Genomic DNA, 15378 nt, shown 5'->3' with positions numbered 1-15378 from the left:
AAGCTCCTAACCCAAAATGTCCAGGAGATCCAGGACACAATGAGAAGATCAAACCTAAGGATAATAGGAAGATAAGAGGGTGAAGAATATCAACTAAGAGGCACAGTAAATATTTTCAACAAAATCATAGAAGAAAACTTCCCTACCCTTAAGACTGAGTTGACCATGAGCAAAAAGGAAGCCTACAGAACTCAAATAGATTGGACCAGAAAAGAAATTCTTCCCGACATATAATAGTCAAAATGCCAAGTGTTCAAAACAAAGAAGGAATACTAAAAACAGTAAAGGAAAAAGGTCATGTAACATAAAGGCAGACCAATCAGAATCACACCTGATATCTCAACAGAGACTATGAAAGCTAGAAGATACTGGACAGAAATCATACAGACTCTAAGAAAACACAAATGTCAGGCCAGGCTACTATACCCAGCAAACTCTCAGTAATCATAGATGGAGAGACCAAGATATTCCAGGAAAAACTAAATTTACACATCTGACCACAAATCCATCCCTACAAAGAATAATAGATGGAAGACCCAACACAAGGAGGGAAACTACATCCTAGAAAAAGCAAGAAAATAACTAATCAAGAAAACCAAAACAAAAAAGTCACACACAGAAATAATTATACCTCTAAAAGCAAAAATAGCAGGAAACTGCAACTACTATTCCTTAATATCTTTAATATAAATGGACTCAATTGTTCAACAAAGAGACATAGACTATCAGACTGGATACATAAACAGAATCCAGAATTTTGCTGCATACTATTGTGTTTTCATTTTCATTAAATTCTAGAAAATACTTAATTTCTTTCTTTATTTCTTCTTTGACCATGCTATTGTTTAATAGAGCATTGTTTAGTTTCCATGTCTATATGAGCTTTTTTTGTCTTTGTTGTTATTAAAGACCAGCCTTAGACCATGGTGATCTGATAGGATGCATGGGAGTATTTCAATCTTTTTATATCTATTGAGGCTTGGTTTGTGACCAATTATATGGTAAATTTTGGAGAAGGTACCATGATGTGCTGAGAATACCATGGTGTATTCTTTTGTTTTAGAATGAAATGTTCTGTAGATGTCTCTTAATTCCAATTGGTTCATAACCTCTGCTAGTTTCACTGCATTCTTGTTCAGTTTCTGCTTCCATGATCTGTCCATTGATGAGAGTGGGTTGTTGAGGTCTCTCACTATTATTGTGTGGGATGCAATGTATTTTTTGAACTTTAGTAGCGTTCCTTTTATGAATATGGGTGCTCTTGTATTTGGAGCATATGTATTAAGGATTGAGAGTTTCTCCTGACAAATTTTCCCTTTAATGAGTAAAAAGTGTCTTTCCTTATCTTTTTTGATAACTTTTGGTTAAAAAATCTACTTTATTCGATATTAGAATGGCCGCTCCAGCTTGCTTCTTGGGATCGTTTGCTTGGAAGGATTTTTTTCCCTTCTGGGTGGAAACTGATTCCCTATGGCAGAGTTCCTGTTCCCCTGAACCAATCAGGGAGCAGCGCTTTCCTCATGCCAGGCCTAGCCCTCTCTGGGCCCCCTGCTACTTGCATCACAGTCTCACCAGGCCTGTGTCTCTGGATCTCTGCTGTCCCCGGTGGCAAATGGCCTGATAGATTTTCATACATTTAAACACCTCTACATCTAGGAGATGAAGCCTACTTGATCAAGAGAAATGATCATTTTGATGTGTTCTTGGATTTGGTTTGCAAGAATTTATTGAGTATTTTTGCATTGATATTCATAAGGGATATTGATCTAAATTTTTCTTTCTTTGTTGGGTGCTTTGTGGGTTAGGTATAAGCATAATTTTGTATTTATGAAAATAATTGGGTGGTGTTCCTTCTGTTTCTATTTGGTGGAGTAGTTTGGATAGTATTGGTCTTCAATAATGGTCTGATAGAATTCTGCTGTAGACCCATCTGGTCCTGGGATTTTTTTGGTTTAGAGACTTTTCATGACTGTTTCTATTTCTTTGGTGATTATGGGAATGTCTAGATGGCTTATTTGATACCAAGTTAACTTTGGTACCTAGAATTTGTCCATTTTATCCAGATTTGCCACTTTTGTTGAGTATCGGTTTTTGTAGAGGGATCAAATGATTTTTTCAATTTCCTCAGTTTCTGTTGTTATGTCTCCCTTTTAATTTCTGATATTGTGAATTTCAATATTGTCTCTGAGCTCTCTGGTTAGTCATACTAAAGGTTTATCTATCCTGTTGATTTTCTCAAAAAAGCAACTCCTGGTTTTGGTGATTCTTTTTATGATTCCCTTTGTTTCTACTCAGTTGATTTCAGCCATGGGTTTAATTATTTCCTGCCATGTTTTTTCTTTTTGGGTGCACTTCCTTCTTTTTGCTCTAGAGCTTTTAGGTGAGCCATCAAGCTCCTAGGGTATGATCTCTCCAGTTTCTTTTTGGTGGCACTCAAAGCTAAGGGTTTTCCTCTTAGCACTGCTTTTATTTTTTTCCCATAAGTTGAGGTATGTTGTGTCTTAATTTTCATTAAATTCTAAAGGGTCTTTAATTTCTTTCTTTATTTCATCCTTGACCAAGTTATCATTGAGTAGAGCATTGTTCAGCTTCTGTTTTATTGTGGGCTTTCTGTGTTTGTTGTTGTTGTTGTTGTTGAAGACCAGTCTTATTCCACAATGATCTGAAAGGATGCATTGGATTAAATCAATTTTTTGTATCTTTTAAAGCATATTTTGTGAAGAATTATATAGTCAGTTTTGAGAAAGGTGCCATAAGGTGCTGAGACAAAGGTATATTTTTTTGTTTTAGGATGAAATGTTCTATAGATATCTGTTAAATCCACTTGGTTCATAACTTCTGTTAGTTTCACTGCATCTCTGTTCATTTTCTGTTTCCATGATCTGCCCATTGATGAGAGTAGGATGCTGACGTCTCCCACTAATACTGTGTGAGGTACAATGTGTAATGCTTAGTTGTGTTTCTTTTATCACTGTAAGTGCCATTGTATTTGGAGCATAGACATTAAGAACTGGGATTTCATCTTGGTGAATTTTTCTTTTGAGGAGTATGAAGTGTCCTTTCTTATTTTTATGATAACTTTTGGTTTAAATCGATTTTATTGAACATTAGAATGGTTACACCGGAATTTTTCTTGCAAATATTTGTTTGGAAAATTTTTTTCCAGCTTTTTACTCTGAGGTAGTTTCTGTCTTTGTCAAGAAGGTATATTTCCTGTATGCAACAAAATGTTGGGTCCTCTGTATATATTCAGTCTGTTATATTGTGTCTTTTTATTGAGGAGTTGAGTCCGTTGATGTTGAAAGATATTAGGAACCAGTGATTGTTGTTTCCTGTTATTTTTGTTGTTACAGGTGGAATTATGTTTATGCAGCTTTCTTATATTAGGTTGAAAGAAGACTACTTTCTTGTTTTTTTTCTAGGGTTTGGTGTTCTCCTTGTGTTGATGTTTTCTATCTATTATCTTTTGTAGGGCTGCATTTGTAAAAAGATATTGTTTACTCGCTCTAGGGAACCAGCACCATGGCGTCCAGCTGCAAGATTGGCCTGTCCATCCTCAACAGCGACCTGACCAATCTGGGGCCCGAGTGCTTGCGCATGATGGACTCAGCACCAACTACCTTCACCTGGATGTAATGGATGGGCATTTTGTTCCCAACATCACTTTTGATCACCCTATGGTTGAAAGCCTCCGAAAGCAGGTAGGTCAGGACCCTTTCTTTGATATGCACATGATGGTGTCTAGCCCAGAACAGTGGGTAAAACCAATGACTGTGGCAGGTGCCAATCAATATACCTTTCATCTTGAAGCACCTGAGAACCCAGGGGTTTTGATTAAAGACATCTGGGAGAATTAGATGAAGGCTGGCCTTGCCATCAATCCAGGAAGTACGGTTGAATATTTGGCCTCACGGGCTAATCAAATAGATATAGCCTTGGTAATGACCATAGAACCTGGGTTTGGAGGGCATAAATTCATGGAAGATATGATGCCTAAGGTTCACTGGTTGAGGACTCAGTTCCCAACTTTGGATATAGAGGTCGATGGTGGAGTAGGTCCTGACACTGTTCAGAAGTGTGCAGAGACAGGAACTAACATGATTGTCTCTGGCAGTGCCATTATGAGGAGTGATGACCCCAGAGCTGCTATCAACTTACTAAAAAATGTTTAATCAGAAGTAGCTCAGAAATGCTCTCTTGATCGAAGAAGCCACAGGGAACCCAGTTTCTGCTCATAAGCCTTTTTTTTTGCTGGGAAAGAGGAATATTGACTACCGATCACATTGCAGTTGAAGAGGTGCTTCATTCCAGTGATTAAAATCAATTGTTCAGGATGCTCAAGAGGTTAGAAATAACTACCATTTTAGAGATGCCATTTAGAAATTAGCATGATGAAAAACATTCACATTTATACAGGGAGAATGATTTTTATGAAGAGTGAAAATAAGATTTGTTAAGATAACAGATAGAAATGTGTCTTAATGCCTAAAAAAGAAAAAGAAAACTAGCTACTGTGAGAAACACTTTCTGTATTTTTACAAAGAATGTTCTGTTGATTCCCTGGTTTATCCCCAAAGCAAATGACATCAACATTTTCTCTAGTTCATGTCATTTGTGATTTGTTTATATGCCTGAGAATATGAATGGAAAGAGACTAAATTAGAAGCTTTGGTGGGGTGGCATGTCATGGTCTGGCATTTGAATTACTTGTACTTTTTATTTTACACTTGGTTTATTAAAAACTATAAAAATAATGTATGAAGCCTAGGATTTCTAAATGCAAGAGCAGACTTACCAAGCTATTTCCTTTGTCACAGCAGTCTACTTTGTAATTCCTTCTTGTCCCTGCTTCTCACTAATCCACTATTCTTAGGGGCATGAAATAGAACTGTGTGCTAGCTGGGAGTAGAAAGGAACTATACAGTTTCTCATGGAAGCACCACTGAATTGAATACCAATAGAACAGAATACCCTATTCTAGCTCTTTACTAAAATCACCTAGCTTGTGTTCACTATAAACTCATATATATTGAATGGAATCACAACTATTGTGCATTTAAGAATTAAAAGCATAGCATGGTTTTGGGAGGCCTATACCTAGACTGTAGAGGATACTCAGCACAGAAAGGCATGAATCATGTCTGTTTTGTGCATTATTAAGCACTTTGATATAATCATATTAAGTGCTAAATTGTCCTGTAATTGTTATAGCAGGTTTTTTTCTCCTATTAAAAAAGTAAATCTCTACAGTAGTCTGTTGCATGGGAAGGGTACAGTCAGAAGCAGTTATCTAGTATGCACTCCTGCTATGACTACGAACAGAGCTCCTGAGGTGGATTAGACAAAAGAGAAGTCTTTACTTTTCTTGTTTTCAGTGTAACTGTATCCTCTAGCAGAATCAGAGTAAGTCAAGAATACTCTGGAAGTATAGGTCTTGACCCCAAGAATGGATGGATGGTTATGAAGGTGATAGACTTATCCATAAATAAGTAGTAATAAAATGAGAGCACTGACAAATAGGTGTGGAATAGAGAGCTTGCTTGGGCTTTTTCCTTCCCTGTAAGATAAAAGTTTATTAATACTTGTTTTTATTTTGGCTTATGAAAGGTTTGTGCATATAATCAAATCACACAATTCATGGCATATAGAAATAACTTTAATTAAAAAAACTATGTAGAAAGGTTATGATATCAGTCATGACAAAGATTTGAATTTATTTGCTGGGACAACTTGCATTTTTCTGGCTTTTCTTATCTTTTTCTTTAAAAATAAATAGTGAAACTATAAAAATATTTTGTAAATTTAAGTTTTCATGGAATATCTTGTTTTCTCTATCTATGTTAATTGAAAAATTTGCTGTATATAGTAGACTTGACTAGCATTTGTGTTCTCTTAGGGTCTATCTGACATCTGCTCATGATCTTCTAGCTTTCATAGTCTCTGCTGAGAAATTTGGTGTGGTTCTGTTGTATCTACCTTTGTATGTTATTTGACCTTTTTTCCTTACGTCTTTCTTTGTTTTGTGCATTTGCTGTTTTGACTATGTGATGTGAAGTTTCTTTTCTGATCCAATCTATTTGGACTTCTGTGGGCTTCTTGTATGTTTATAAGCATATCTTTATTTTTTTTAGGTTAGGGAAGCTTTCATCTATAACTTTGTTAGAAACATTTCCTAGAACATTAAGTTGAGAATCTCCACTCTATTCTTTACCTATTATGCTCAGTTTGATCTTCTCATTGTGCCCTGAATTTACTGATGTTTTGAGTTAGCACCTTCCAGTCTCAGATCACTGGTGTGTCCTAGTAATGCCCCTGCTGATTTCCATTCTCTCTCCTTTGCTGTCCCTATACCTGATTCCTCCCCATATGCTCCTCATCCCCTCTTCCAGACCTCCCTCCAACAACCTCCAATATCTATTTTGTTCCCCACTTCTGAGAAAGATGCAATCATACTCCCTTGGCTCTTTCTTGTTATTTAGCTTCTTTGGGTCTGTTTATAGTGTTGTTATCTTGTATTTTATGGCTAATATCCACTCACAAGTTAGTATATACCATGCTTGTACTTTGGGACTGGGTTACCTCATACATGATATTTTCTAGTTCTGTCCAGTTATCTGTCATGAATCTGAAAATTTCATGATGTCCTGCTTTGAATAGCTGAGTAGTATCACATTGTGTTAATGAACCATATTTTCTTTTTCTGTTATTCTTTTGAGGGACATCTAGGCTAATTTCATGTTCTGTCTTTTACAAATGAAGCTATCTTGAACATAGTTGTACATGTCTCTTGGTGGGATGATGGAACATCTTTTAGGTATATGCTCAGGAGTGGTTTAACTGGGTCTGGAGGTAGAACTATTCCCAGTATTCTGAGAAACCACCAAATTGATTTCCAAAGTGGTTTTCCAAGTTTGTATTCTCACCAGCAATGAAGAAGTGTTTCCCTTGCTCCACATCCTTGCCAGTGTGTATTATATCTTGAGTTCGTGATCTTAGGCATTCTGATTGGTATATATTAGAACTTCAGAGTTGTTTTTATTTGTATTTCTAAGATGACTAAGGAATTTAAATATTTCATAAGTGCTTCTCAGCCTCATGAGATTCCTCTGTTGAGAATTCTCTGTTAAATGTGTACTCCTTTTTAAAAATTGGGTTATTTGGGTTGTTTGTGTCTAACTTCGTGAATTCATTATAACATTTAGATATTAGCCCTCTGTCAGGTGAAGGGTTGATAAAGATCCTTCTCAATCTGTAGATTGCTAATTTCTCCATTTGACAGTGTCATATGACTTATAGAAGCTTTTCAGTTTCATGAGGTCCCATTTATTAATTAGTGCTTCATACATTGTGTTCTGTTCATGAAGTTGTTTCTTGTACCAGTGAATTAAAGGCTATTTCCACTTTCTAATCTATTAAATTAATATATTTTGTTTTACATTGAGGTATCTGATTTACTTACACTTGATTTGTACATGTTGGTAAATATGGATCTATTTTCATTCTTCAACATGTAGACATTCAGATAGACCAGCACTACTTTTAAAGATATTTTTACTTTTTTATTGTATGATTTTGTTTATTTATGAAAACATGATTGTTCATAAGGTTTATTTCTGTTTTTTTGGCCCAGATTTTACTGACCAACTAGTCTGTGTCTGTAGCAATACCATGAAAATTTATAATTACTATTGCTCTGTAGTACAGCTTGAAGTCATTCCACCTGAAGTTCTTTTATTGTACAGGGTTATTTTGGCTATCCTGCAGTTCTTTTTCTATATGATATTGGAAATTGCTCTTTCCATGTCTGTGAATATTTGTGTTGGAATTTTGCCTGGAATTATATTGAATCTGCAGATGGCTTTTGATAAGGTAGTTATTTCCATTGTCAATTCTGCAGATCCATGAGCATGGGGCATTTTTTTGATCTTCTGATATCTTTTTCAATTTCTTTCTTTGGAAACTTGAAGTTCTTGACATACATATCTCTTATTTGTTTGGTTAAAACTACACCAGGCTATTTTATATTATTCGTGACTGTTGTAAATGGTATTGTTTCCAAATTTGTTTCTCAGCACACTTACTATTTGGTATAAAGGAACACTACAGATTTCTTTGATATACTTCACATCCAGACACTTGATGAAGGTTTTTATAATATCTAGGAGTTCTATCATAGAACTATTAAGGCTCTCTCTCTCTCTCTCTCTCTCTCTCTCTCTCTCTCTGTGTGTGTGTGTGTGTGTGTGAGTGTGTGTGTGTGTGTATACTATCATATCATCCACCAATAGTGATACTTGGACTTTGTTTTGTTGTTGTTGTTTTCAGGTTATGAAGTTTTTACATTTATTTATTGTGACAGAAGCAGTGCATACCTGGAGGTAAACAAATAACTTATAGAGAATTTGTTTTGTCATTCTACTTTTTGAGTCCTTGGGCTTGAACTTCGGTCATTAGGGTTAGCTGCAAACTTACATGTTAATCCATCTCAAAAGCCTGAGACTTGATATGTATTAAGATGTTAATTGATGAAGTCATGAAACCAATTAGTGATAGTTCTGGAAAAGACTCTCTGATTTTCATTTAGCATACATTATTTTATAACTTATGGTTTCAAATGGGCATTTTGTAAATAATATAATAAAACAATTCTATCTTCTGCCAGAGCCACAGGGAGCTTGCCATACCCTACCAGCTGTCCCGAACAGGTAGCATGGTATACTCTAAGATTGGGTCCATTATAGCCCAGAAAGAGGGACAGGTGACCACCATCAAAACTCAGGACCTGCCTGCAGACAGCTGAGCCTCCAAAATAGCCTTACAAATGCTCTTCCATCTAAGCCCACAAGGAGCTTGCCACAAACCCTACAGGCTGTCCCAGGAGAAAACACCTGGAGCTCTCTGAGGACAGATACCATGGTTCACTCCGGGATCAAGTGATTTATGGTCCAGCTAGAGGGCCCAGTGAACACCATCAAGGTCAGGACCTGCATGCAAATGGCTGAGCTCCCAGAACAACCTCACAAGAGCTCTGCCACCTGAGCTCATGGAAACAGGATTGAGTCACTGCCATCAGAACACACTAGCTGCCAGCAAAGATTCTGACATCCAGAAGCAATTTTTTTCCTGAGCCCATGGGCCTTCAGACCCGCAGGAGAAACAGTCTCCAGTCAAAGACAGCAAGATCATCTATAACCACAGATAACAAGATGGCAAAAGAAAAGTAAAAGAACCTAAGCAATAGAAACCAGAACAACCTGGCAACATCAGAACCCACTTTTCCCACCATGGCAAGTAGTGGATTGCCAAACATCCCAGAAAAACAAGATTTAGAGTTGAAATCATATTTCATGATCATGATGGAGATCTTCAAGAAGTGCATGGATAACTCCCTTAAACAATTACAGAAGAATACTTATAAACAAATAGCAGTTCTTAAAGAGGAATCACAAAAATCACTCAAAGAACTACAGGAAAACAAAACCAAAAAGGTGAATGAATTGAAAACAAAAACAGAAACAAGGAAGAAAACACAAAAAAAAAAAAAAAATGAAAAAAAAACTCTGAAGATAAAAAAATCTAAAATGGAAGTCAGGAGATGCAAGCATCAGCAATAGATTATAAGAGATGAACGAGAGGATCTCAAGGACAGAAGACAACATAGTAAACATTGAAACAGTAAGAGAAAATGCAAAAATAAAAATGCTCTTAACCTAAAACATCCAGAATATCCAGGACACAATAAGAAGACCTAAAAAATAGGTGTAGAAGAGGGCAAGATCTCCCAACTAAATGGCACAGTAAATATCTTCAACAAAATCATAGACAAAAACTTCCCTACCCTTAACAAAGAGATGACTGTGAACACAAAGGAAGCCTACAGAACTCCAAATAGATTGGACCAGAAAAGAAATTCCTCCTGACACATAATAGTCAAAACACAAAATATTCAAAACAAAGAAAGAATCCCCAAAGCAATAAGTGAATAAGAACAAGTAACATATAAAGGCAGACCAATCAGAATTACACCAGATTCTCAAAAGTAACTATGAAAGTTAGAAGAGCCTAAACAGATGTCATACAGACACTAAGAGAACACAGATGTCAGCCCAGATTACTATATCTAGCAAAACTCTCAATCACCATAGATGGAAAAACCAATATATTCCAGGACAAAGCCAAATTTACACAATATCCATCTACAAATTCAGCCTTACAAAAAATGATAGATGAAAAGTCCCAACACAAAGAAGGAAACTACACCCAAGGAAAAGCAAAATAATAATCATGCAAGGAAACCAAAAGTAGAAACGCACAAAGGCTACTGGGAACAGCAGAAATCCAGGGACACAGGCCTAGCCAGACTGCACTGTGAGTAGCCTGGACACAGAGAGGGCTAGGCCTAGCGCACTTAGGTGTGGCCCTCTAGTTGGTACAGGGTAGCAGGAACTCTGCCATAGGGACTCGGTGTCTGCCCAGAAGGCCCTTGTGTGCTGATCAAACATTCAAGCCATATGCCACCTAAAACAGCAAAGATCCAGGGACACAGGCCAGGTACACAGGTGAAACAGGAACCAATCACCGACAACAAAACCACATATAATCACAGAGAACAAGATGTCAAGAGGAAAGTGAAAGAACTTACACAATGGAAACCAAAACAACCTGGCAACATCAGAACCCACTTCTCCCATTATAGCAAGCAGTGGAATGCCAAACACTCCAGAAAAAGAATAATCAGAACCAAAATCATACCTCAAGATGATGATGGAGATCTTTGAAAAGAGCATGAATAACTCACTTAAACAAGAATGGGAGGAAAACCATAAATAAATAGAAGCTTTTAAAGAAGAAACACGAAAAACACTCAAACAAATCAAAGAACTAGAATAAAACAGAACCAAAGAGATAAAGGAATTTAAGAAGGAAATAAAAATGAAAATAGAAACAATAAAGAAACCACTAAAAGCAAGAACCCTGGAGGTTGAAAACCAAAAAGAGAAATCAGGAGTCACAGATGCAAGCATCTCCAACAGACTACAAGAGAGGGAAGAGAGAATTTCAGGGGCTGAAGACAACAATGAAAACAGAAAAAACAGTCAGAGAAGATGCAAAAGCCAAAATGCTCCTAACCCAAAATGCCCAGGAGATCCAGGACACAATGAGAAGATCAAACCTAAGGATAATAGGAAGATAAGAGAGTGAAGAATATCAACTAAGAGGCACAGTAAATATTTTCAACAAAATCATAGAAGAAAACTTTCCTCCCCTTAAGAATGAGATGACCATGAGCATAAAAGAAGCCTACAGAACTCCAAAGAGTGGACCAGAAAAGAAATTCTTCCTGACACATAATAGTCAAATGCCAAGTGTCCAAAGCAAAGAAGAATACTAAAAGCAGTAAGATAAAAGGTCATGTAACATATAAAGGCAGACCAATCAGAATTATACCCAACTTCTCAACAGAAACTATGAAAGCTAGAAGATCCTGGAAAGACATCATACAGACCCTAAGAGAACAAAAGTGTCAGCCCAGGCTGCTATACACAGCAAAACTCTCAATCACCATAGATAGAGAGACCAAGATATTCCAAGACAAAGTTAAATTTAAACAATGCCTGACCACAAATCAGCACTACAACGAATTATAGGTGGAAAACCCAATACAAGGAGGAAAATTGCATCCTAGTAAAAACAAAAAAATACCTAAGCAAGAAAACCAAAAGAAGAAAGACACACAGGCACAATTCTACCTCTAAAAGCAAAAATTACAAGAAACAGCAACAACTATTCCTTAATATCTGTTAACATAAATGGACTCAACTCCCCAATAAAAAGACATAGGCTATCAGACTGGATACATAAACAGAATCCAGAATTTTGTTGCATACAAGAAACTCATCTCAGAGACAAAGACAGACACTCTATTGGAGTAAAAGGTTGGGAAAAAACCTACCAAGCAAATCGCCCCAAGAAGCAAGCTGGAGTAGCCATTCCAATATCGAATAAACTAGATTTTCAACCAAAAGTTATCAAGAAAGATTAGGAAGAACACTTTTTAATCATTACAGGGAAAATTTATCAGGAGGAACTCTCAATTCTTAACATATATTTTCCAAATAAAAGAGCACTCATATTCATAAAATAAATCCTACTAAAGCTCAAAAAATACATTGTACCCCAGACAATAATAGTGGGATACCTCAACACCCCAATCTCATCAATGGACAGATTATGGAAGCAGAAACTGAACAAGGACACAGTGAAACTAGCAGAGGTTATGAACCAATTGGAATTAATAAACATCTACAGAACATTTCATCCTAAAACAAAAAAATATATCTTTTTTCTCAGCACCTCACGGTACCTTCTCCAAAACTGATGATATAATCGGTCAGAAACAATCCTCAATAGGTATAAGAAGATTGAAATACTTTCATGCATCCTATCAGAGCACCATGGATTAAGGCTGGTCTTTAATAAAAACAAAGACAACAAAATGTCTACATACACATGGAAACTAAACAATGCCCTATGAAATATAGCATGGTCAAAGAAGAAATAAAGAAAGAAATTAAGGATTTTCTATAATTTAATGAAAATTACAATAAAACATACCCAAACCTCTGGGATGCAATGAAAGCATTACTGAGAAAAAAAACTCATAGCTCTGAGTGCTTCCGAAAAGAAACTGGAGAGAGCATACACTAGCAACTTGACAGCACAGTTGAAAGCTCTAGAACAAAAGGAAGCAGATACACCAAAGGGGAGTAGATGGCAAGAAATAATCAAACTCAGAGTAGAAATTGACCAAATATAAACAAAAAGAACTATTCAAAGAATCAACAAAACCAAGAACTGTTTTTTTGAGAAAATTAACAAGATTGATAAACCCTTAGCCAGACTAGGTAGAGGGCAAAGAGAGAGTATACAATTTAACAAAATCAGAAAGGAAAGTGGAGACATAACAACTGAAACTGAGGAAATTCAAGAAATCATCAGATCCTACTACAAAAGCCTATACTCAGCAAAGCTGGAAAATCTGGAGGAAAGAGATAATTTCCTAGAAAGATACCAGATACTAAAGTTAAACCAGGACCAGGCAATCCATCTGAATAATTCCATGACACCTAAAGAAATAGAAGTAGTCATCAAAAGTTTCCCAATCAAAAAAATGCTAAGTCCAGATGGGATCAGTCAGTGCAGAATTCTATCAGACATTTAATGATGACCTAATACCAATACTCCCCAAACTATTACACAAAGTTGAGTCAGATAGAACACTTCCTAACTCATTTTTTGAAGCTACAATAACCTTCATTGCTAAACCACACAAAGACCATAAAAGGAAAGAGAACTTCACAGCAATCTCACTTTTAAACATTGATGCAAAAGTACTCAACAAAATTCTTGCAAACAGACTCCATGAACACATCAAAATGATCATTCACCATGATCAAATAGGCTTCATCCCTGAGATGCAGGGATGGTTTAACATGTGGAAATCCATCAATGTAATCCATCATAAACAAACTTCAAGAAAAAAACCACATGGTCATCTCACTAGATGCTGAGAAAGCATTTGACAAAATTCAATACCCCTTCATATTAAAAGTTTTAGAAAGAACCAAGATCAAAGGCCCATACCTAAACATAAAAAAGCAATATACAGCAAACCAATAGCCAACCTCAAACTTAATGGTGAGAAAATTGAGGCAATCCCATTAAAATCAGTGACTAGACAAGGCCACCTGCTCTCCCTACCTATCCAATATAGTACTGCAACTCCTGGTCTCAATTATTAGACAACAAAAGAAAATCAAAGGGATACAAATTGGAAAGGAAGATGTAAAAACATCACTGTTTGCAGATGACATGATAGTGTACATATGTGACCCCAAAAATTCTGCCAGAGAACTTCTACAGTTGATAAAGAAGTTCAGCAAAGTTGCTGGATACAAAATTAACTCAAACAAATCAGAAGCCTTCCTCTACTCAAAGAACAAATATACAGAGAAAGAAATTAGGGAAAGATACCCTTCACAATATTCAAAAACAATATGAAATACATTGGTGTGACTCTAACTAAGAATGTGAAGGACCTGTATGAAAAGAACTTTATACCTCTAAAGAAGGAAATCGAGGAAGATCTCAGAAAATGGAAAGACCTCCCATGCTCATGGAGTGGAAAGATCAACATTGTAAAAATGGCCATTTTACCGAATGCAATCTACTGATTCAATGCAATTCCCATCAAAATCCCAACCCAATTCTTCATAGAGTTGGAAAGAGTAATGTGCACTTTCATCTGGAACAACAAAAGACCTAAAATAGCGACATCCATCCTCAACAACAAGAAAACATCTGCAGGAATCACTATCCTTGACCTCAAGCTATATTACAAGGCAATTGTGCTAATAACTGCATGGTACTGGTACAGAGATAGGCATGTGGATAAATGGAATAGAATAAAAGATTCAGAAATGAGCCCTCACATATATGGTCACTTAATTTTTGACAAAGGAGCTGTAAACACTCAATGGAAAAAGCACAGCCTCTTCAACAAATGGTGTTGGTCCAATTGGCACTCAGCATGCAGAAAATTGAAAATAGACCCTTTTTTATCTCCTTGTACAATGCTCAAGTGAAAATGGATCAAAGATCTTGACATTAAACCAGGTACACTGAAACTATTAGAAGAGAAATTAGGGAAAACCTTAGAACACATAGGCACAGGCAAAAATTTCCTGAATATAACACCAATGGCTCATGCTCTAAGGTCAAATATCAACAAATAGGACTTAATGAGATCACAAAGTTTCTGTAAGGCTAAGGACACTGTCAAGAAAACAAAACGGCAGCCAACAGAATGGGAAAAGATCTTTACCAACTCCATATCAGATAGAGGCCTAATATTCAAGGTATCCAAATAACTCAAGAAGCTAGACACCAGAGAATTTAACAACCCTATTAAAAATGGGGTACAGAGCTAAACAAAAGTTCTCAATTGAGGAATATTCAATGGCTGAGAAGCATCTAAGGAAGTGCTTGACATCCTTAGCCATCAGGGAAATGCAAATCAAAACAACCCTGAGATTCCACCTCACACCAGTCAGATTGGCCAAGATCAAAAATTCAGATGACATCAGATGCTGTCGAGGATGCAGAGAAAGAGGAACACTTCTCCAGTGTTGGTGGGGTTGTAAACTGGTACAACCACTCTGGAAATCAGTCTGGCAATTCCTCATAAAATTGTACCTAGTACTACCTGAAGACCCAATTATTCCATTTCTGGGCATATACCTCAGTGAAACTCCAACATACAACAAAGACACATGCACCACAATGTTCATAGCAGCCCTATTTATAATAGCCAGAAGC

The 15378-nt window shown here is 36.5% G+C and overlaps 1 pseudogene across 1 annotated transcript; it reads left to right on the top strand.

The window, feature by feature from the left end:
* The first annotated feature begins 3522 nt into the window (after window positions 1-3522).
* On the top strand, window positions 3523-4238 carry LOC308418920 (ribulose-phosphate 3-epimerase-like; annotated as a pseudogene). Its single transcript has one exon. The product of its transcript is annotated as a ribulose-phosphate 3-epimerase-like (transcript).
* The last annotated feature ends 11140 nt before the right edge of the window (window positions 4239-15378 follow it).

The sequence above is a fragment of the Micromys minutus genome (genome assembly GCF_963924665.1).
Source record: "Micromys minutus genome assembly, chromosome: 3".
NCBI classification, from domain to species: Eukaryota; Metazoa; Chordata; class Mammalia; order Rodentia; family Muridae; genus Micromys; species Micromys minutus.
This window is presented reverse-complemented; position numbering and strand designations above follow the sequence as displayed.